We start from the raw sequence: 23,959 nt of genomic DNA on the forward strand, positions 1-23,959 counted from the left end.
TGACCTATAGTAGCCATTTGTGTCCTCTTTCCAATGCCACCTTTCTAATCCCAATTGGATTCTCCAAGGAAGAGTTATGCTAAATCTCCCACAGTGACCTGAATATAGACTAGTTCAGTAGAGCAAACTTGTACGACGTGCCACGTGTCTCTGTTTCGACCTTTGGCTCTGAAAACTAGATACAAGAAGCTATAGTCCATTCTCTTTCTGTAACTCCTTATGAAATTTCAATCCAATTCTCAGAGAGAAATTTATGACGATTTTCCCTAGGTCACCTGTTTGTAATGTAATTCAGGAGTATGCAAAAATACCAACTTCCTCAGATCATATCTCTGCAAATATAGCGCAAAAAGCTTTGAAATTCGGACCCAAGCTTCAGTGCAATTTCATCTCAAATGGATTTTTTTTTTTGCTTCTGAAACATCGTAGAAAAAAAGTTATAGCGAAAATGCCACAATGACCTATTTGGAGCAGCGAAACCCTAGAATCCAAAGCTTTCATACCAAATGTTATGAAACCAGCTCACAAAAAGATAGAAAAGATAGATCAAAACCTTACAATTCAGCCTCTTCAAGGGTGAAACCTCCTTTACATTACACAAATGAATGATACTTTGATGATTCAAATGACAAAACCTCCTTTCTATATATAGGAGTCTAAGGAGTCACAATATAACCGAGCTGACCTAACAATAATAATATAAAGGCACAAAAATAACAATAAAGGGATTCTAAGGGGCACAGTAATAACAATATGGGGACAATAGTGGCACAACAATATTAATAAGGGATACACCTACAATAGTAATGGCGTAATCACTAGTATTATAGGGACCTAACAATTTATTTGTGACATCACTCTAAGATATTTACAAGTTCAAATCCTATGGTGACTGAGTTCAGGTGGTAACAAAAGATGCAGTCACCTATATCTGTTCTTTGAAAACTAAATCAATCAAGATAATACCATAGAAAGAGATAAATCCATTGTGAAGAAGCTTGAAATAAGACTTGAAGCAGTCTAAGTCATCAAGAAAATGTTGGAACTATACAATCACTAGAAACATTATTACACTTGTAAGATATTAGCTTTGCAAAGCTGTAAGGACATAGATTCAAAGTCAGTGAACAAGTGTTCTATGGAAATAATATAGTTGAATGAAGGATCAAATTAGTACAGTGAATATTATCTCACACACCTAAAATAAGATCAATGAAAATGGCATACAAAATGCAAGTCATCACGATAAATTTAAGTAACTATAAGGTATGTATGGTATATTTTATGGTAGAAAATATGATTCTAGGGTTTGTTAGAAATTTAGGGAAAGGATGAAACCTAGCATAACATAAAAAGGGAATAAAATTTGGTCTTTGGTTTTAACTTTAGAAGGCCTAGGATGACCTCTTGATTACATGAAAACCCTAGAAATATTGACATAATGTTTTGGTATCATATATTTTGCTTGGGGTGCTTATGAATAAATATTACAAGCACAAGAAGTAAAGGTGGATGGGCTAGACTTTTAAACATGATAGAATAAGGAATTTATGTAATTATGGATGTTAGGATCTCAACAATATGGAGAGTAGGGAGAAAAAGGCCTCTACCATGACAATCAAGAAGAAAATCATTATGACGAGATGTGTCATTTTAGTAGATGGTAACATAAAAGCATACGATTTAAGAAAAATCTCAAGACATCACCATGAGAATATTGAAAGATAGCTAAAGTACAAGTCAATTCCAATCATCATTAGAAGGAATTAGCTCTTGAAAACCTCACTAGAAGCATAATTAGTACTAATTATTGTCATCTAGTATAGACCTCATCATACATCATTGAGAAGGAGCATTTATAATATGAGGATAATCAGGATCCTTTGCTGGAATCTTCATTAAAAGATTCATCTCTTCAAAGACGTCTCACTAAGAATTCCACTTTGGATGGGATTCATTGTTTAGAAGAATGATGGTATGATGACAAAGGAATGAAACATGTCAAAGATGATTGAAGCACTCTCAGTCAAGCACAGTAAGTTGTTGAAGGAAGTCTAGATGACTAAAGAAGAAAAGAGGTATCTATGCATGTGTTTGATAAGTTAGGTCACATCATCATATACTTGCAATCAACTAGGATAGATACTCTACCTCATGAGTATTATCAAAGGAAAGGGTTCTCTTCTAGACATGCATTAAGGCATGGTTCGCATATTTATTATATGAAATCAACATAATATGTCCTCATATGGAATATGAGGGGGTTGGAAAAAATCAAGGAACTATGAGAGGAATGTCCTTGGGAATCAATATGTGAAGAATGACGAGATCATGAGTGATGCAACTATGATCACATACGAAATAAAATCAATACCCTATATCTACGATACTTGATCATCATAGCTCCATGGAAAAAGGTATCAAGGCTTTGATGAAGTCTTCAAAGAAAATAGATCCTTAACACTAAATATTTTGGAGATTTGACAATATGTAGGAAGGATGTTGATGTTTATACAAGCGAGATGTCACAATGCAGGGCCATCACAAAAGGTAATTTTTATTTGATGTTCATTTTTGAACATGTTTGGATGGGCTAATATAGGGCTATCAAAAGAGAGATGTGGACGTAATCTACAATTAGTACTCATGTGGTGGGATGAAAGATCCTATATGAGACATGATATGGAAAAGGTAGTTGTATGAAGAAAAACCACATATGGTCTAATGGATCACTCTTTGATCAAAAGAAGGATGAGATGAATAACTTGATTCGAAAAGGAAAGTGATGGATGGCTAATGCCCTGCGAAGAAGTCCCAAAGATTAGGGCTCGATAATGTTAAACATAAAATTCATTACATAAAATGGGGGATCACTACAAGCAGTTGAAGGTCCCATGATCTCCACCAATAAAGAAACAATTGTTGTTGGAAATAGGTCCTTAGTTAAGAGGGACCTTGAAAGCAAGTTTTTGATTCAGTAGAGACTTGGAAACAAGTCCCTAAGCTAAGAGGGAGCTTGGAAAATTCCTTGATTAGGAGGGAGATTGGGTACATTACTTTTTATAGGAATGGGTACATTCCTTGATTGGAATGGGTATATCCTCCCTAAATGAGAGGGATAGATAGACATAGTATTATTGTCTTCAATTGAGAAGAAAGAATGGAGGAAGGAATTTGGCATATGATACTCTTTGGGGATGTGGTATGGAATCTAAGATAAGAGTAATCATAGAGGATTGATATTCTTTGAGGACTCTGAATCCAAGATAAGAATATTCCTAGAAGGACATACCCTGTGAACATTGGGTGGGGTATGTTGATTCAAATTTAAATAGGAATGCAACAAATTATAGATATAACAATAAATACAAATATGTAGCAGAAATATCACTTCATTTTATTAATATCAAATTCTGAAATATGCTTACAAACATAATGGAAATAATACTAGCTAGGGCGATGGTAGTTTATCTCTCAGAAGAGATGTGGTGGCTACATGCCTCTGAACTATGTTAAAATGATTCTTAAAGGCCTATTTATAATGAGAAACAATGGAAAACCCAAAATATCCAAAACCCTAAGCTTCGAAGATGAAGCACCAAAACTGTGGGCCTCGTTTTGGTAGATTGGTATATCAATTTCCCGAGGTCATAACTTTGGCATACGATCTTCATATGATGGGAACAATGCGTCATTCGAAATATCTATCCAAGGAATACAACTTTAGACTAGCCAAAACTGACCCATTACGATAATTGGCCCCGGGTTTCCCGAAAAACGTCGTTTAGGGCCTCAAAATGGCACTGGAAGTTCAAGACACAAAAAACTGAAGGAGATAGTAGTGGGGGTCCCTATGGAATAAGTGGGTGCTCACCAACATCCACCTGGATTAGTCTTCACCCCTTACGAAGCAATGGTCCCCATTACGTTGAGTGCCTCCATTTGATGGGGAAACTTTTGCTAAACTTGGTCCTTGGTGAGCCACTTGCATTGCTACAAGAGTTGGCCAACTTTGACAACCTGATATAGTTGGATCTTCTACTAGAAAGTGTTCTTGACCTGTGTGTCCATAATCCGATTAGTTGTGGCCTATTCCATGCAGTCTGGGTTTAAGTCTGTTGGTATAAGTTTTTCTGCAATGTCTCATGTATCTAGTAATGGTGAAAAGCATGGCCTAAGGCAGTCCACATTGAACACTAGTTGTAGGCAAAGGAATGGGGGAATGTTTAGCCCAAAATAATTTTCTCCCATAACCTTGGTAATGGTGTAAGTACCATATCGAAGTGGTCTCAGCTTTTGATGGGCTCTGGTAAGGCATTATTTCTGCAAATGTAACCAAACTTGGTCACCCACCTGAAACTTGTGTGGCACTCGATGTTGATCACGTAATTACTTGTACTTCCCATTTGACATAATGGAGTGATGATATATCATCCCATTGGGTATAAGTTCTCTAGGACTCAGATCGAACAAATTCTTGATGTGACAATTCAAGGGTACACCTATGGGTGAGGAGAAGTTGTCCCTGTATTCTTCCACATCTATATCCACCTAATTTTGTTGCATGAAGGAACCCTTCCTGGGGGCCATGGATGTGGCTATTCTCTTCCACTAACTTTGTGTGAATCAAATGGAAACAAAAATTCCTAGTCTAGGAGATGATCTTACTACATTGCTTAGTAGAGATCAAAGACATGGCAGTGGGTAAAGCTACCTCCAGTATCATGTATAACGTATTACCCAAAAAAAATAATAAAATAGTGAGGTATCAACTCATATACAACATGTTGCTTCCATAAGTATGGTTTTCCTAATAATACATTACAAACTTCAAGAGGAGCTGATGAGCCTTAGTATTGCCACAAGAATGTTGCAACTCCCAAGGCTACCAACTTTAATTATCAACCCGAGGTTCGTACAAACTTAAGAGGTGTCGACACTATTTGTGCAGCATACAATGTGTCATTACTTCGCTATCAAGATGTAATGGAGTGCATGTACTAAACTCAAATCCTAAACTAATTGTAGAGAATGAAATGTTCAAAATGGAACCTTAACCTATTGCAAGAAAGAAAGTACGAGGAAAGAGAATGAAATCAAATGCTAAAACACACCATTTCCTAATTAATTTCCAAGAATTGATGCTTTGAAATAATGCTAAATTATCATGAAATGAATGATACTATTTAAGAATGGAAGTAATAAGCATCAAACATCACTAATGTGCAAGTAAAGAGACTGAACTAAATCTATTTTTTTTTTGTCTTTTTATGCAATATCAAGTATGAAAACTACTTTCTTTTGTGGATGTGGCATGTTAATTAAGGATGTTTGAGGACAATTGGAAGTGTTATGAGATGATTTGGTTGTGTGGAGGACCCCTGGGAGGCTTTTGGTGACTTCCTAGAGGTTTTCCATCAATTCAACCTCAAAACAGGTTGTTTCAGAAAAACCTATAAGATGATCCGGTAGGAATTATAAGAAACCTACAGGATACAGCCGAGAGAAAAATGTGAGGTTTTGGAGGTGACTGGAGGCTTAGGGAAGTTGTGTGATGGGAATAATGGAGACAGAAAATTGCTAGGATCACTCAGAACTCAAAACCAAAGTCGGGAGATGGATGGATTCGCTCAAAAATCTTGGAGAAGTTTCCTTGTGAATTGATGAAATTGGTGAGGGTTTAATGACAAAGAAAATCGAATCCAAATTGGATGGGACAAATTTTGTTATTAAATAGGATGTCTTAAGTCCCTATTCCAAGTGGAATCACTCAAAAATACCTATGTGAACCCATGCAAAATAAAATAAAAACATTACTAATCGAAAATATAGAAATTTGAGAGCTAGTGAGCTAGTAAATCTAAGAAATGACTAACCAAATCAAGTGAAAATGAAATGGGGTAGTTTTTGTAATGAACTAGAATTCATTTATGATCTAGTTCAAGTGGAATTGATTTTATTGAAGCTTGTTAGCATGCTCTAAAAAATAGAATAAATTTAATGTTCTTTTCTAAAAAGGAGGTCCAACAACCTAGATTTGGGAATGACAAGACTAATCCAAGCAACTCAATGATTATTATGAAATTCCGAAGCTTTTCCAAGGATGAAATAATGGTTGTGATCCTACAAAAGAACTTACATCAACCATTTAACTCAATCCTACAACAAGAAATTATTAATCCTAAATGAAAAAATAGAAAGGAATAAAAACTAGAGATGTGTGTGAATAAGTAATGAAACGAAGGAAAGAAAATGATACAAAAGGGATCTGAGTTCCCTGGGATGGCCAAGACCAAGGAAAATCAGAGAGCTATGGAGGAGAAAAAGATTTATAATATGAATATGACATCAATATTCATTACTTTCATCAATAGAATTACATCCCTGCAAGAATATACAATGGAGCTGCAATAATACAAGCTCTCTCCACAATAACACTAATGAAAATCTTCCTCTAGAGGAAAATTCGACTTGGTACTTATACAACATGATTAGGAATCATTTCCCATGAATGGAGGAATATTTCCCCACCAAAATCCCTTGATCGGTGGATCTAGTCCCCAATACTAGGAATTTGCATTAAATGGCAGGGAACGCATTCCTAAATTTTCTCAATCATTCCCTAGAGGAAAATTCGACTTGGTACTTATAAAAAATTATTAAGAACCATTCCACATGGATGGAGGAAGCTTTCCCCAACGAAATCCCTTGATTAGTGGATATTCTCCCTTTTTTGGTGGATCTTCTCCCTTGATTAGTGGAACACATTCCTAGATTTTCTCAATCATTGCGGTTACACAATTTGTGCCATAATTCCATAATATCTTTGTCACACGGAATGAGTCATTCTTGCAGACAAGACCGACCTCCCTAGTATCTAATGATATCTAGTGACAAGAAAGCCAATCAAATTCTATCTTTCTCTAAATATGCAATTTATAAACAAAGGCAAACAAGTGTTTTAGGCCTACCTTGGGTACAATGCAAGTTTGTGGAAGCCTCGCTCTGTTGATCCAAATGAGCGCCCTTGTAGAGAATCTGTAAACACAAACAGGCACACAAATTAAATAGCACCTGAAAATACTTATCATGATGATCAAGGAATTCATGAAACAAATCACATAAGACAATTTGTTGAGAAAAATGAATCTGATTGTATTAATTTAAATCAAAGAAGAACTTTACAACCTGTGCCTTGATGATGTACAAGCTCCTCCCAGGGTCCAGCAAGAATTCTCCTTTACTTTGACAAGTTTTACTCTCTTCCCAATGAAGCCAAAAGGTATGTGATCTCTCCTCTCAAGCTTAACTAGGAAGTCTCAATTCCACCAGCATTTACCCTAAAAAATGTTCAGCTTCTAGCCTCCCTAGCAACCAGCCCAATGCCTGAATTTATAGTGCAATGGAGGGAAGTTATTAGGTCCTCCTTCAAAGGGATAAAGCCCTCCTTCAAAGGGATAGCTCCTCTCATCAAGGGATTAGCTCCTTCACTTTTGGGATGCATGAACCACCTAGGAGTGAACCATCCACGTCAAGATTCCTTCTAGAATCATCTAGAATTGACCCAAAGTGAGTTTTTAAGAATAAACTTGCACCTTTTTCACTTTCACATGGGTACGCACCCACTCCTTTAGAGACAGAGTGGGCAGGTCTGTAGGTAACATGAACAGGGGGTGCAGGACCACATGCAATAGTGAGAGAAAGTGCGGAACCTGAGCTTTATTGATTTTCAAAGTCTTTCTCTCATTTTCAAAGCTTGACATGAAGAGCTGAGGTTTGAGACTTGCTAAGGAGGACAATATGAATGATGATAGACCCATATTGACTGCAAATAGTCATGGTGACAATATTTTGTGTAACAGATTGCCCCTTAAAGCATGAAGTCTGTAGTAGATGAGGATTTCATTTATCATCTAGGAAGAGTGAAGTACTTTATCATTTCGAAGATCATCTTGTGGAGAGCCCGGTTGGAACATGTAAAAAACATTCAATGAAAAATATATATATGAGATCATATCATCGCTGAGGTAGGCATTCCCATACTCAGATCAAAACTAACTAGAAAACTAACTACTGCTCTGATAGAGGAATGATCGTGTAATACATCACAAGTATAGACACATGTAGGCACAATATGGACACAACCATCTCTTTATGAATAGTCCACTGTATAATGAATACAAAATTCCTCGCAACTAGATGGTGGAAACTAGATCCAGGGTCTTCATTTCTACTTCCTGAAATAGTACGATTCTATCCATGCGAATGAATGTGTTGAAGTTGAACATGGTAGAAACCACTTGATTACCAGTCAATGATGTAAACTGTTAACAAGTGTGAGAGAAACCACCAGTAATGTCAATAGCTCTCAAAGTACTCAGTAAAATCCATGAGATGTGAATAGATGTGTTGATGTTGAACATGTCACAGAATCCTTTGATCGAAGGTCAATGATGCAACCTATCATCGAAGGCGAGAAACCTGCCATTGAGGCATACAGACCCCAAGGTACTAATGATTTCTAGATCATCTTTATAAATAATGAGCTGAAGTCGATAGAAAGTGATCCGTCGTAGGCAAGCCCACAACACGAAATCATAGATCAAGTTTGAAGAAATTTAGTTGCAAGGACTGACTCAGGGATGGTCAAGATGGATGACAGATATTTTATAGATGAATGGCTTATTTGCACTGACCTCTTGAACACATGACGACACAGCAGATGGTTTGGTGACAATTGACCCAAAGTTAATACCCAGAAACCGGCTGAAGACTTTCAATATGGTTTCATCAACTGTTAGGCAAAGGATTTCCCAACCCAGGTGAATAAAAGTGTTGTGTTCAAGAGTGGTTACAAAGTATGACAAACATGCTCATTTTTCTCTCTTTTCCCCCACCATTTCTTGCAAGTGCCTCTTGAGGAGGATAACATTTTCTTGATTATAAGCTCATCCTTCGGATGAGTCCAACTTAGTTTAAATTCGAACCCTAAGAAGGAGTGGTATGTTCCTGTTTGTATAACAGGTCCTTTACTATTAAATTTTAACGAGTCCAGTATAGGAGAAACTCGGCGTTTTTCAATTTTAGAGAGTCTGAGAAAACTTAAGAAAACTCCATGGTTGTCCTTTTTCATAAATTTGTGTCTCCTAAGCCCGAAAAAGTATAAAATAATACTTGAGAGAACCACTTGATCATTATGACCAAGGAGTACTTTTCGTAATTAGTGCCTCTGATCCGAAAAAGTAAAAAAGCGATCAATGACACGTCGTTTTATCGAATTTGAAACGACAAAAATCCGGCAATCTTTTCATGTTTTTACGGTCAGAAAAGAGCTATAAGTCGACCGTCTTTTTAGTTCCATTTTAACGAGCTTAAAAAGAAAAACTCGGCAATCTTTTCATGTTTTAGGAGTTAGAAAAGAGCTTAAAGGTGACTCTAATGTTTTTTTCGTCGAAAATGACCGATTTCGCCTGAAAAATCCGTCATCCTGAACAAAAACTCAAACATTACTCATACCTGTTTAAAATAGATAAAAATGCTACAAAAGTTACCTCTTTAAAGTGAAACATAAAAAAATTAAAAACTCATTTATTCACAAAACTTATAAAAAGGGCTTTTGTAAATTCATTTTTACCGTTTTAGTTTTGGGTGAGAAAATAGAGCTTTTGGTCATAAACTTCCCGTGAAGATTGTGGAAAATCCGTCTGTTGGAATCGAACTCCATCTCCTCCAGGTAATCTACATCATCCTACTCTTTCATTTGATCTGTTTCAAAGTTGTTTTTAGGTTTTAATTTCATTTTTTAAGGGATTTTTAGGTTAGAAACCCGCGCGCAGGGGTCCGCAGGCACAACAAAGGTAACCTGCGGACCCTGACCTTTTCGTAAAGGGAAAAAAGTCAGGGGTCCGCACCTGCCATGAAGGCAAAGTGTGGACCCATGCACTGTCTCTAACAGAGAGGGTGCGGTCCCCGCAACAAGGGTTTTTAAACCTAAATTTCTCAAATTTCACCCAAATTTTTTTCTTTTAGATATTCTAATTCGCCTTTTTGTTGAATGTATGGTATACATCATGCTTGATTGGCGAGAACAGGAACATGAGGATGTAGATCTCACCGTGATAAATCATCAACTTTCGATTGATGCATTGAAGGCATGCGGCTTATACAAATTTTGGGCCATACATGGCATGAGGGCCCAGGTGGACTTTTTGTAGTGGCTGGTAGACAGGTGGAGCATACAGCACCAGTGCTTCTTCATTGGTGGTCACTAGCTCTAAATGGAACCAGTAGACATTTACTTTTTGACTGGTTTGCCTAAGAGAGGTGAACACTTGACTCTATTCGAGACTAGGCCAGGTGGCTAGTCTGTCGATAGCATCAGGCTAGAGTTCTATAACAACCAGACTAGAGACAAAGGGATAGATATCAAAACCATATCCCTTCCTGAACTCAAGGTAATTGCGTTTACTGTTACCAGGCTCTGCGGGAGTGAAACACTACATGTAGCCATTGGATCCCAAATGCGGATGGCAGTAGACTACTTTCGAGGCACCATCTTCAACTGGTGTGATGCTGTGTTGGCTAATATAAAAGGCCAACTGACTAGAGCAAAGAACGAACAACTGAAGACCTTTGGATATGGTTCTTTGGTTGTGAGCTTTGGTCTGGAGAGGGTCCCAATGTTGGTCCCACAGCATCTCACCATTGGAGGTGGACTTCCCCGAGAGCCCAAACTGATGCGATGGGTTGCAGTTATGGCTCGTCATCCTGAGGAGGGGGTAGAAGTCGTTCGATTCACTCCTGAGTATTTCCATTGGCTGGAAAACCAAGTTTTTGCTATTCAAGACTTTCCTTACGCTAGGGTAGATTTTCGTGGTGACCCAGACATGGCTCTTCCACGAGGAGAGCAATGGGATGACTCATGTAGAATCATTTTCAACATTTTCCTAATTTAATTTTTTGTTTTTGTTTTTATCTCGTCCCAAAATTGATAGTAAAAGTTTCAAATGCAAATGTAGGTCCACGGAAACTAGCCGTTATCCGGCCCTATGAGAGGAAACAACCAACTACAGCAACACCAGTCCCACAGGATGAATTAGCAAAGACCTTGGCCAAATTGGAGAGCCATCTAGAGAGTTTGACAGCAGACATTCCGGAGACCAGCATAGATGACATTCCTCTTAGGCTGCAGTGCTATGTGAATGGGGTCCCAGGACCTTTCAGGAGGTTCCTTTGCAAGGTGGCCCGTACAGTGGTTTCTTATCGAGATCATCACCAGTGATAGGATGATCGCCTGTTGTAGACACATATGACATTTTTCGCTTTTTGTACTATCATTTTTGCCGATCATAAGGTGTATTTCAACCTATGATCGAAGACGATGTATATTTTGACACACTCCTATGTTATACTATATCACTATTACTGGCTTATCTTGTAAAACATGTTATGGAATGTTTTTAAATTTACTTGTACGATTATCGCAAATGTCTACTTAACATTCGAGAAGCAATTGCATCTGCTAATATATTTAAATATCTTGGAATATGTTGATATTCAATATAATCAAACTCATGTTCCAAGAGACGAAATCTCAAAAATAATCTCAATAACACTGGATTTCTAATGGCATATACTCTATTAAGCTGTAATACAACGAGTTTAGAATCTAAATTCAATATCAAACTGCAAATCCCAAATGAAATAGATTCAGATAATAACTCAATCACTGCACTATACTCGGCAATGTTGTTCGTTGTTTGACCGAGGCTTACCCCATGCATAGATACCAACTTGTCAGAGGGCGAATAGATAACCCAAGTTGCGGAAGAAATTTTCCGTGTATTACGACAAGCACCATCAGCAAAACCAATGTATGTTTGGAGAGGCGTCGACATCTGCAATATCAAGAGTAAAATCAAGATAAACAGGAATAATGACGAAAAACTCTCTCTAAGCTAAGCACACTTTTTAAACTAAAACACACTAGGTAGAAAGAGAACTAACCTAACTAAAAAATCTCCACACCCAGATTTAAGCATATACCTCTTCAGGTAAAGACCATTTATGGGTTTACCTAAAGAGACCCCGTCAAAGTCTACCAATTCATAGGCCCCTTTTGCTAGCTTTCTCTTAGCAACATAAGGACCATGCCACATGGGTACAAATTTTCCAGTGCCTAATTTATCATTTTCTTGATCATACAATAAGACTAGGTCTCCTTCTGAAAAATTACGAGGGGTGACATTTCGATCATACTGAGCTTTAATACGTTTCGCATGAGTTTCAATCGCTAATGGAGCATCACATCGATTCTCATCTAGCTAAGCCAAGTATAACAAATGTTTTTTCTCTTAGGAAGTAGATGGAAGAAATTCGATGGCCATTTGCAATGACGGGATTTCGCATTCAATGGGTAACACAGCTTCCAGACCATAAACTAGTTGGAAAGGAGTGAACCTGGTTGACATTTTTACTGAGGTTCGATACGCCCAAAGCACTAAAAATAGCATGTTATGCCAATTTGACCTATGAATCCCAATTATTCATCAGATCATGATGACTAGAAATTTGTTGATGGCTTCAACCAGACCATTAACCTGTGGATAATATGGAGTTGAGCTATCGTGACGCAAGCCAAGCTGGTCTGTAAGTTCAGTCATCATAATGTTTCGAAAATGACGCCCATGATCAGTGATAATCACTTGTGGAACACCAAACCTAGCAATTATATGATTGAACATGAAAATCGCAGAAGTTTTTCCATTTGCCTCAAATGTAGGCATCGCCTCAGCCCACTTGGTAAAATAATCTACCGCAAGGATAATATATGCATGCCCCCCGGCTAAGTGAGGGTTACATGTAATAAAATTGATACCCTATTTCGCAAAAGGACCAACGGTAATTATAGGGTCGAGAGGAGCAGGTGGAGCATGCATCTTTCGATCAAAAATTTGGCAGTTGTGGCATTTTCGGACCGCGTTAATACAATATTTAAACAAAGACGGCCAGAAGTAGCTAGCACGCAATATCTTTTGGGCTGTGGCAAACCCAGACATATGATCGCCACACGCTACAGAGTGACAGTCATTTAGAACCCTTTCAGCTTTCTCATGAGTTAACCAATGTTCAAAAACAGAGTCTGCCCCTCGACGATAAAGTGTATCTCCAATAATTTTGAATTGTTGGGATTGGAATCGTATTTTTCGACGTTCTGACCTTGAAATTTATGGCCGAAAGGATTGGGTCTGGAGATAAACTATGATATCCCCATACCATGGATCTAAAGTGCTTATAAGAAACAAGGATTTGTCTGCAATGGGCTCCTCTGCCACAGTTTCCGTGTCAGCACGCAGGAAGTCACACATTAACTCCGCAAAAACTAAAGATTTCTTCGACTTAGACTTTTCAAATTCCAAGTCGAACTCCTGCAGGATCACAATCCATTTGGAGTACTTGCCCCCTAGCAATTGTTTGGTCAAAATATAGATCATAGGGTTCCAATAAGAAATTACTGTACTTTTACGTAGTAAAATGTAATGACGAAAACGTTGGACAGCTTGAACAGCTGCCAATGCCAATTTCTCCACATGTGAGTATTTTAGCTCAGTTGGATTTAAAGTCTGACTAAGGTAATATATCACATGTTTAGTACCGATTTCATCTTCCTAAACTAACACCATTCCAATGGTGGAATGCAAGGCAGCGAGATATAAGAAGTAGTCCCAGTTGTAGTTGGGAGGATGCAACAACGGTGCATGGGTCAACGCGTATTTTAGTGCATCAAAAGATTTATCAGCTATCTCATCCCAAAAGAATGGAGTATTCTGTTTGAACAACCGCGTAAAACCCTTTGTGATCTTGGCATAGTTAGGAATGAATCGACGTAAAAAGTTTGCTTTCCCCTGCAAACTTTGGAGTTCGCGAAGACTCGAAGGAGGAGGCAATTTGACAATAGCTTCAACCTTCGAGGGATCGACGCGAATGCTAGCTTTCGAAACAACAAACCCCAGTAACCGACCCGTTTCTATACAGAAAAGACACTTATGTGGATTCAACCTAATTCGATAATGCCTACACCTCATAAAGGTTGCTCATAAATGGATGATATGATCAGCTCAATGTAATGAATGAGCAGGTAAATCATCGAGATAGGGTTGCACAATGTGCTTGATGTCATGAAATGCGTAAGACATGGCTCTTTGAAAAGTTGCCCCGACATTCTTGAGCCCAAAAGGTAATTTGCAATAAGCAAATATCCCCCATGGACAAATGAAAGCCATTTTTGGTTGATCAGCAGGTAGAATATTGATTTGATTGTATCCGGAAAAACCATCCATGAAGGAGAATATTTCACTGCCGGCACAATCATCAATGATTTGATTGATATAGGGAGTTGGGTAATTGTCTTTTGGACAGGCTCGATTAATGTCCCTATAATCGATACATATTCTTATTGTCCCTTGCTTTTTGTTAACAGGAACAATATTCGATACCCAATCCATTAACGAAATCGGATAAATGAAACCTGCTTTGAGTATTTTTTCAACTTTTGCTTTAATAGCAGCAGCTTTTCGCGGGTGGATTTAATGCAAACGTTGCTGGATGGGTTTAGCATCCGGGTAAGTTTTGATTTCATGAAAAACAATTGCTGGGTCAATTCCTGGCATTTCCTCATATGACCAGGCAAACACGTTGCATAATTCTTGAAATAGGGCCTTATATGTTTGAATTCCATCTTCCATACAAGAGGCACCTATATGAAAGTTTTCAACAATTCTAGGCGTAACCGAAATATCAATAGGAATAGTTCGAGAAATGTTTCCCAAATTTAACTCAGAATTAGGATTTTTCATTGGATTCTGAGGTTCCTTGACATATTTAGTTGTAAAAATAGATGAAAAATCATTCTCAAAAGGATCAATCTCAAGTAAAAATGAAGATCTATGATGAAGATCTTCCCATGGTAAATCATCGACACATAGGATTTCACGAATTTTCTCATCAGTGTGAACAAGTTCGGAAAACGTTGTTGAATCCAAGTTTGATGTTGAAAGTGATTCCTCATGGACTACATTCATTAAGTCAATTTTGGTTGAAGAAGGGTTGGAAAATGACTGCATGGCTTGATACGCAATTTCATATGGACTCAAAGGCATAACATCACCAAATGAGTCTATCTCAAATTCGGAAGGTACGATCCAAGGATCATCATAAACAGTAGTGTCTTACGAAATCATATGAATGGTTCCAGTAGAAGACAATGTGTTGATAGGAGGAAAAGGAAAACTTCCTAGTAAACCAGAATCTTTAACTAGCCCTACTCCAACATCCTTATACGGGATAGTTGTTTTGCTGACATGCCGAATACTTTCAGAAGAGGCTAGGTCGGATGAAAATTAAGTCAGTTGGTCTATAGTTATGATCTTTCCATTATGATGGAACTTTATAAGCCGAAAGATCAATGAAACGACAGCTGTCATAGCGTAATACCAACTATGACCCAAGAGAAGGTTGTAATCTAGAGGGGCATCAACCACCTCCAGATCTAGATTAATAGTTTTGCCTTCAAACCCTATAGGTAAATCCTGTAGAATGCTAAAAGAATGAAACCCACAGCCATAAAAGGCCTTTAGAATCATCGTGGATTGATTTAGCGTAGGAGAACCAAGCGATCTCCAACACTCTATCAACATAATACACGTTGAGGCTCCCTCATCAATCATAGTCCTATAACAAGGTCTGTTTTTGACTAACACTGGGATCTAGAAAGCCATTTGATGAGTTAAGCACGGTGTACTATTTTCTAGATCGAAAATTATAAGGTTCGAGTCCTGAACGTCAACAGCTCCTATAGCCGACAATAGCAATTTACGCTATGCTGGACATGATTGCAGCACTTCCAAAGCTGACATTGCTGAAGGTGAAATAGCCAAATCTTCAACAACGTTATAGTTCTGAGCCACTCTCGCATGTGGATTGAAAGTTGACTTTCGAAGTATACCCTTGGCGGGTGGTTTAATTACTAAGTTTGGGTTAGGTTTCTCGATCTGTAGTGGATCGGAACCAGGAGTTGAAGTTGATGGATTCGAATGAGAAGATTCTGCTTCCTTACCATTAACATGATTTTTACTTCCATAATCATGTGATCGAGTCACAATCCTAACATGGGACATCATCATTATGGGTTCTTCGGAGGCATTTGAGGAAGAACCTATCATCTTACTGTCTTGACGAGGAAAAGGATCCTTCAAAACAACAGGCGTTTAGGAACCTTTGACAATTTTTGCAACCTCTGCACGATGAGGGCAGTCTCTTGTAAAATGCTCTTCGTCACAAATGAGACAAGGATAACGAGGTTTGCGTTTCTCATCAGTTGATTCTGCTTTTTTTGGTTTCTCTTTTGAATTTTTATCTGTTTTATTTTTCTTCTTCCCTTTCTTCTTACCGCCGGATTTTCATTTGGCCGTAGATCACTCTACAACATGAATATCAGCGGAAATTTCCACAGAAGAATCTCTTGTCGGGGAATTTGTTAAAGTTATGATAGGAGAAGAATTCTTGGAAGATTTCTTCTTACTTTTGGTATTAACCGTACCAATCATACCATCGGCGGCATGAGACCCTGAAGGAGCTGTAGGGATTTGATTTTGTTTAGGGAGATTGGGGATTTTCTCATGTAACGTACTTGACTACGTATAAACTAAGTCATGGTACTGAGCTTGAGCAATTACTTGCTCCTCAGTAACGACTCTGGCCTTAGCTACATACTCAGTGATCTTTGGTAATAAAGATTTTACAAACCATTCAGCTAAGATCTGATCCAGAATAAAAACCTTCACTAAACGTCGTCGATGTCTCCATTCATGAATGTGATCTGAAATGTAAGTGAACATTGACTGCTTTAATGAAGTTAATAGTTCCGTGCCATTGTCATATCTGACTAGAAACTGAAAATGAGTTAAAAACGAAGTAGCTAACTGACTAAAGTTATAAAACATGGCTCGCGGTAACTCAATGTACCACTTGGCCACAAGACGAATTAGACGGATTGAATCATCTAAAATGGAGTTAGACGCACATGAGAGGTGATAAGTCATCACATGGTTCGACGAGTCCTCTCCTGATTTGCCTTCAAACTTAGGAATATCACTAGGCAACTTATTCGGCATTGGCGGACAAAACAAAAGATAGGTAATTGTATCATTCGTAAGGCGTGACAAGTCAGGCAAGTCCAAAGTTGCAATAAACGGTAACTGACGATTAGGGTCCCTGAAACCCTAGGTCATGAGACCAGCCCCAAGAGGAGGATATCCAGGATAACTAGGAATTGGAATTGCATTTGGGATATTATATCCTCTTGGAAAACTAGGATTAACCGGACCATACTGGGGTTGTTGAGGTTGTTGATATGTATACCCAGGTTACAGTTGATACTGATAGACTGGCTGTTGCATAGCAGGACCGAATTGGTACTGTCCCTGGTACGATTGATAAGTAAATTGAGGTTGACTTGTGACAACTGTACTTGGACCAGGTTTTCCTACAGGCATTTGAACCGAAGTCTGAATTGTGGATCCAGACAGAGGTAAAGATGTCTGAGGAGTTGATACAAGAACAGTAGAAACCAGAGCTGTCGATACTCCAGAAGTAGGTGGGGTGGATTGAACAAATGTTGTAGCAGTTGCAGCAGCCGTTTGAGGCAGAGTATGAGGCATACTAGGCCCAAACTAAGGAACTACAGAAGGTGCAAAAGTTTGAATAGTAGACTGGACAGGTTGTTGGGGTGAACCAGAAACCAAGGGTGGTCCAGCTTGAGATGACAACTATACATTCAGTTGCAAGACCTATTGAGATTGAGATGAATCCCACACTAATTTCATTCTGAGGTACGGACCCATAACAGGTTGAGAATATTGAGGACCATAACTGGGTTGAGGGTAGGGTTGATAATTCAAAGGTACATTTCCAGCTCCTTGGACAAATGATCAACCAGAAGGTGGTTAGAAACCTTGGATTGGATACTGACCATAAGGTTGATAACCTTGAGGCACGTACTGATACTAGGGTTGACCTTGAGGTACATATTGATACTGGGGTTGACCTTGAGGTACATACTAAGTCTGGGGTTGACCTTGAGGAAAGTATTGTCCCGTAGGTATGTACTGTCCTTGAGGTTGCCCCCTGGGCAGAAATTGGGTACCTTGAGGTTGCCCCCCAGGCAATAATTGAGGACTTTGAGGCTACCCCCCAGGCGGTAACTGGCCACCTTGAGGTTGAGGATTAGGAATAGTACCTGACATCATAAGAATATCTTCTACACTCAACGACTTAGTTCCATTATTTCCAGTTAATAACCCTTGTTCAATAGGTTGAGGAGATGCTCCCGAAAAAGTACCAGTAAGTGACTGATACCCAGAGAGAATAGAATGACCGCCATATAAAAAGGTTTCTGGAGATTGAGAAAACATCGACGATTGTCTTGACATATTTAACGGAGGGTAATAACCCCTAGGTGTTGGGTGAAAAGGAATGAGAGGTGGTGAAAAACTTAGTCTCGGGTTTTCCAAAAAATTGGTCAATGAAAGATACCAAGCACTGCTCCTAGGTGGACTGTAAAAAATCAATTCACGCTCCCTAAGTTCTATAACTGGTTGATTTTCAGGGATAGGGATACCTTCTTCTTCCGAAGTAGCAAGTTCTTCAATAGCTACAAGTCCAAAAGGAAGATTTTGGGTAATTATTCTTTCTACCTTGGGTGAAACAGGACCACTAGAAGTTGGAGAGGCAAATCCTGATGTTGGTGTAGTAGCAAATTCAATTTCAGGTTTAGATATTTCAGGTTCCTCACCTAAATCACTAGTAGATGAAAAACTGCCAGTAACTTCGGAAATAGAAACAGATTGTGGATTATAATCTACTACTAGAGTTTGATAATCAAAATGTACCACCAAAGAAGATTCTCCTTCTTCAGGTGACCCAACTCTACTGTCTCTAGGAGTTACAAGGGCTCGTAGCCCTTCAGGCTGGCTCGATGAAAACTCAGGAGGTTGGCCCCGAAGTCTACGGGACTTCCTTGGTAATTCGACAATGATTAAATATTTTAACTACTTCACACGCAAACAAAGTAAAATCTCAATGAAAACCACCTAAAGCCTCTAAAGGACCAAACAATTTTGAATCACACGCCTAAAGAATCTACGAGATCAAACCACACACAAACATTAACTTTCCGTACTGAAAACACTAATTGGTGATGAAATCCAACGTTGCAGAGTTTAATACAAAAATGGCGGTTGGAACAGTTACCCTGGCAACCTGCTTAATGAATAGACTGGCACAAGTTTCTCCACTAAACCGTCTCGAGTGAAGAGAACCCCCAGCAAATCCAAGTGAGTCTAGTTGACATCTGCTCCAGGTACAGTGGGATCTTCCCTCCACCGTCACCTTAGGAAAGAATCCTATAGAATATGGTCACTATGGTTACCAACGGAAACAAATATACCTGGGGGAACAGTCTATGATCCAATATGCACGCAAGGGCAGAGTAACAAGCTCAATCCCCTTGAAGGCTCCTTGACATAATCCAAGGTTTACCAACAAGTGAACCAAACTCCTCGACAATGGTTAATTCGAGGTTTACCATTTTTAATACATGAATATCTTCTATCGTTCCCAATGAGGAAGGATTGATTCCCACACTGGTTCAGATATGATCTTGTGCTTCTTCTTTAAGAGGATCTTTCCTAGAGCATAGATGTAACAATTGGATTTTATCTCCTACCACAAGATATAGCTACTTGTTTGTTTTACTATCTTGGAGAGTTAATTACTCCCTACTTCAAGATACTACCCTAAGCTATGTTGGTGATATAGAGCCCTAAAAATAAAAAGATTACTAGATAGATTTTACTTTAAGCGTTATTTTTATTGGTTTTTGTCTTAAGCTAAAAGGTGCAGAGATGAAACTTATGGTGTGAAGACTCGACTCGAAATCACTAAAAGAAGCACTTAAGATGATAAGCAATCTTTTCCCTTCAATGAATTTCTAGCTAGGAAAGGGTTGAGAATGCAAATTCTTGTAAAAACAAATCTTTCTTTAACAAACAAACAAATTTTTCCAATGCACTCAAAAACGAGACAACTAGTTATGCTCACAAAAATTTCCCTTTTCTTTCAAACACTCAAATACTACAAAAACAAACTTCTTCAAAAGATATTTTTTATATTTTCATAAAACACTCAAAACTATGGAAAAATCTAATCTCAAGATCTATAAATTCTAAGAACTATTTGAAGTAAAAGCTTACAAGATTTCTTTTCAAGGATGTTTTACTTAGCTATAAGCAAACTAAGGACTAATTTGTCCAGAATCAAAAATAAAATAAAAAAAACCAATTTTTGTTTTCTTTTCTAAAAATGAAATCCAAAACATTTAATCACAAGTCTTTTCGAAGTTTTGCGAAGAGAAACACAAGATGGATTCCTCAACAAAGGCAGATTTTTCAAACGGTCAAATTCATAAGAAGGCCAATAAAAATCAAGGTGATCTGAGGCTTCTAAGGCTTCTAAGCTCTGAGCTACTACAAGACCAAAATGAAAACCAAGCCCAGCAACCAAAACTTCTAGGAATTTCACCTAAAACCCTAATACCAATGGAATTAACCTAAGAAAAGTTCCTGACAAGTCACATGCAGGTCTGGGTAGGGGCAAAAAATACCTAAACAAATAAGTTGACTGAAAGAAAAAATCTCAAGTTTTTCAAAAATTTTACAGGGTCCGTAGGCCCGCAGTTCACACAGGTGCGGTACCGCTCTATGTGAAAAGCAAAAGTGCAGATAGGTCCACACTGTGTTACAAGCAGAGGGTGCGGTCCTCTCCGAAAAGTATGAAAAACAAAACATAATCCAAGATCTACTAAACCTACCCAATTCCACACACAACAAGCCAAAAAAAGAAACAAAAACACAGTTTCTCAAGTCAAAGTAAAGCAAATCAAAAATCAAGTCCCCAGCGAAGTCACCATTTTGTCACACGGAATGAGTCGTTCTTGCGGACAAGACCAACCTCCCTAGTATCTAATGATATCTAGCGACAAGCAAGCCAATCAAATTCTATCTTTCTCTAATTATGCAATTTATAAACAAAGGCAAACAAGTGTTTTAGGCCTACCTTGGGTCCAATGCAAGTTTGTGGAAGCCTCACTCCGTTGATCCAAATGAGCTCCCTTGTAGAGAATCTGTAAGCACAAACAAGCACACAAATTAAATAGCACCTGAAAAGCCAATATAATAAAGCATACTTATCATGATTATCAAGGAATTCGTGAAACAAATGACATAAGACAATTTGTTGAGAAAAATGAATCTGATTGTATTAATTTAAATCAAAGAAGAACTTTACAACCTATGCCTTGATGCTGTACAAGCTCCTCCCAGGGTCCAGTAAGAAGTCTCCTTTACTTTGACAAGTTTCACTCTCTTCCCAATGAAGCCAAAAGGTATGTGATCTCTCCTCTCAAGCTTAACGAGGAAGTCTCAATTCCACCAGCATTTACCATAAAAAATGTTCAGCTTCTAACCTCCCTAGCAACCAGCCCAATGCCTTAATTTATAGTGCAATGGAGGGAAGTTACTAGGTCCTCCTTCAAAGGCATAAAGCCCTTCTTCAAAGGGATAGCTCCTCTCATCAAGGGATTAGCTCCTTCACTTTTGGGATGCATGAACCACCTAGGAGTGAACCATCCACGTCAAGATTCCTTCTAGAATCATCTAGAATTGACCCAAAGTGAGTTTTTAAGAATAAACTTGCGCCTTTTTGACTTACACAGGGGTCAACACCCACTCCTTTAGAGACAGAGCGGGCAGGTCCGCAGGTAACATGAACAAGAGGTGCGGGACCGCAGGCAATAGTGAGAGAAAGTGCGGAACTAGGGCTTTATTGATTTTCAAAGTCTTTCTCTCATTTTCAAAGCTTGACATGAAGAGCTGAGGTTTGAGACTTTCTAAGGAGGACAATATGAATGATGATAGACCCATACTGACTGCAAATAGTAATGGTGACAATATTTTGTGTAACAATATTGTTGAATTATTATTTATTATTGACCCTCGAGTAGTAGGGAACAAGTCCCTAACTTATCTCCTCCTCCAACTCTTCATAATATGTCCAATATTCTCATAATATTCCACAAAAAAATAAATAACATTAGGCACAAATATTCAATTATTCATAAACCTTCCTAATGAATATATTAGAGTTAAAAATAAATTATCTAATGCAAAAAGAGAGGTTTAATGTGATGAAGGATGGTCATTGGCCTTAATTTATGTTTTTAATTAGAGGCATGGGCCTTAATTTATGCCTAATTTAGAGGCCCATCATACCCCCCTGTTGAATGTGTTGCTCATCCTCTGAGCAACTTAGTGACCTCATTGTGCCTCATCCATGGCCCTCATGACCTCTCTCTTGTGCATTAAGAATCTTGGCTGTAAGCTCTGCAAGAATAAGCCAAATAACATATTTGTGCAAAGAAAAATCATTTTTTCTTGAGACCATTAGTTTGCCTTCTTCCCTTATTCAAGATGGTTCTTGATTTTTTTTTTTTCAGTTTGGCAAGGTCTTCCACACCCTTTTTTTTTCAGTTTGGCAAGGTCTTCCACACCCTTATCTACATTATGCTACCTTGTTCAACCATTTATTTTCCTTATGATTGCCTCCTGTAGGATTTCTGGGTCACTGTAATTGCTACAGGATCATCCTGTAGAAAACAAAGTCCCTTTGTAAAATGAAGTAAAGGAGTGGAAAAAATGACATAAATGGTGGAGGAATGAATGGTAATGAGTGGTAAAATAAAAATGTGAGTGACAAGGGTCTCTTTCTGATCCTCTTTTTCTCTTTAACCGTCCTTCTTGCTGACTTGCAAATGGAAATTTTATGAAAATGGAGAGGATGTTTTTTTTTCCATGAATAAAATGGGATGGATGAATGATGAATAGATAGTGAATATGAAGTGGATGAAGGGCTTGGAGTGTTGTGGTGACCTTGGCCTTTGAAAAAAAATCTTCTTTTAATTTCTGCCCTAATTCCTTGAAATGATCACCCTTCATAATTTGACTTTTCAACATTGCATGAGTGAAGGAGTGAGTTGTAATTAACTATCTGAAGGTGGCAGAGACTTCTAAACAATCCTTAGCTTATAAAACTGCATCTCTCATGCACTGACAACAAATTTCTAACTATAATATGCTCAAGAGAAGAGATCAAGAATATTGCATACCTGTACCTACCTGATGGTTGTTGGAGAGACATGCATGTTGTTGCTGAGTTGATGTTGATGTGCAGGTGTTGGATGGTGATGTTGATGATCCTGATGCTATTGCTAAGCTCTGGAGGAGCTTCTTTGACCTTTGGATCTCCTTTAAAACTGCTCACTGCCAATCCTATAGGTGTTGTTCTGTATCGTGTAGGTTTATAGGACAACAACTTGTTTTGTCCATATCTCCCAAACCGTAGACTGGATTGAGTGGAAACTTTTTTAGCATGTTTCCATCATCATCATGCATCTCCCCATAGACAAATTTGGGTCAATGGATGCACAAATCTTGAGAAAAAAAAAAACCAAAAATGGCTGAAGGTGATGGAGGCTGATTTCTTGGAAACCGTGCACTAGAATTTGCTGAAATTTCTTGGGTATATTACCATCATTCATATACATCTTCCCATGAAACAAATTTCCAAACAGATGCACATATATTGAGAAAATGAAAAAATGACTGAAGGTGATAGAGGCCAATTTCTTTGAAACCGTGCACTAGAATTTGCTGAAACTGTTTGAGCATGTTACCATCATCCATATGCATCTCCCCCTGAAACAACTTGGCAAATGGATGCATGGTTTTCAAGTTATGGAAAAAACAAATTTCTACTCTATGTATTTTTGTATCCTATAGTAAAACAA

The sequence above is a fragment of the Pinus tabuliformis genome, chromosome Q (genome assembly GCF_031772625.1).
Source record: "Pinus tabuliformis cultivar Carrire ecotype Pingquan chromosome Q, CPIR1, whole genome shotgun sequence".
NCBI lineage: Eukaryota > Viridiplantae > Streptophyta > Pinopsida > Pinales > Pinaceae > Pinus > Pinus tabuliformis.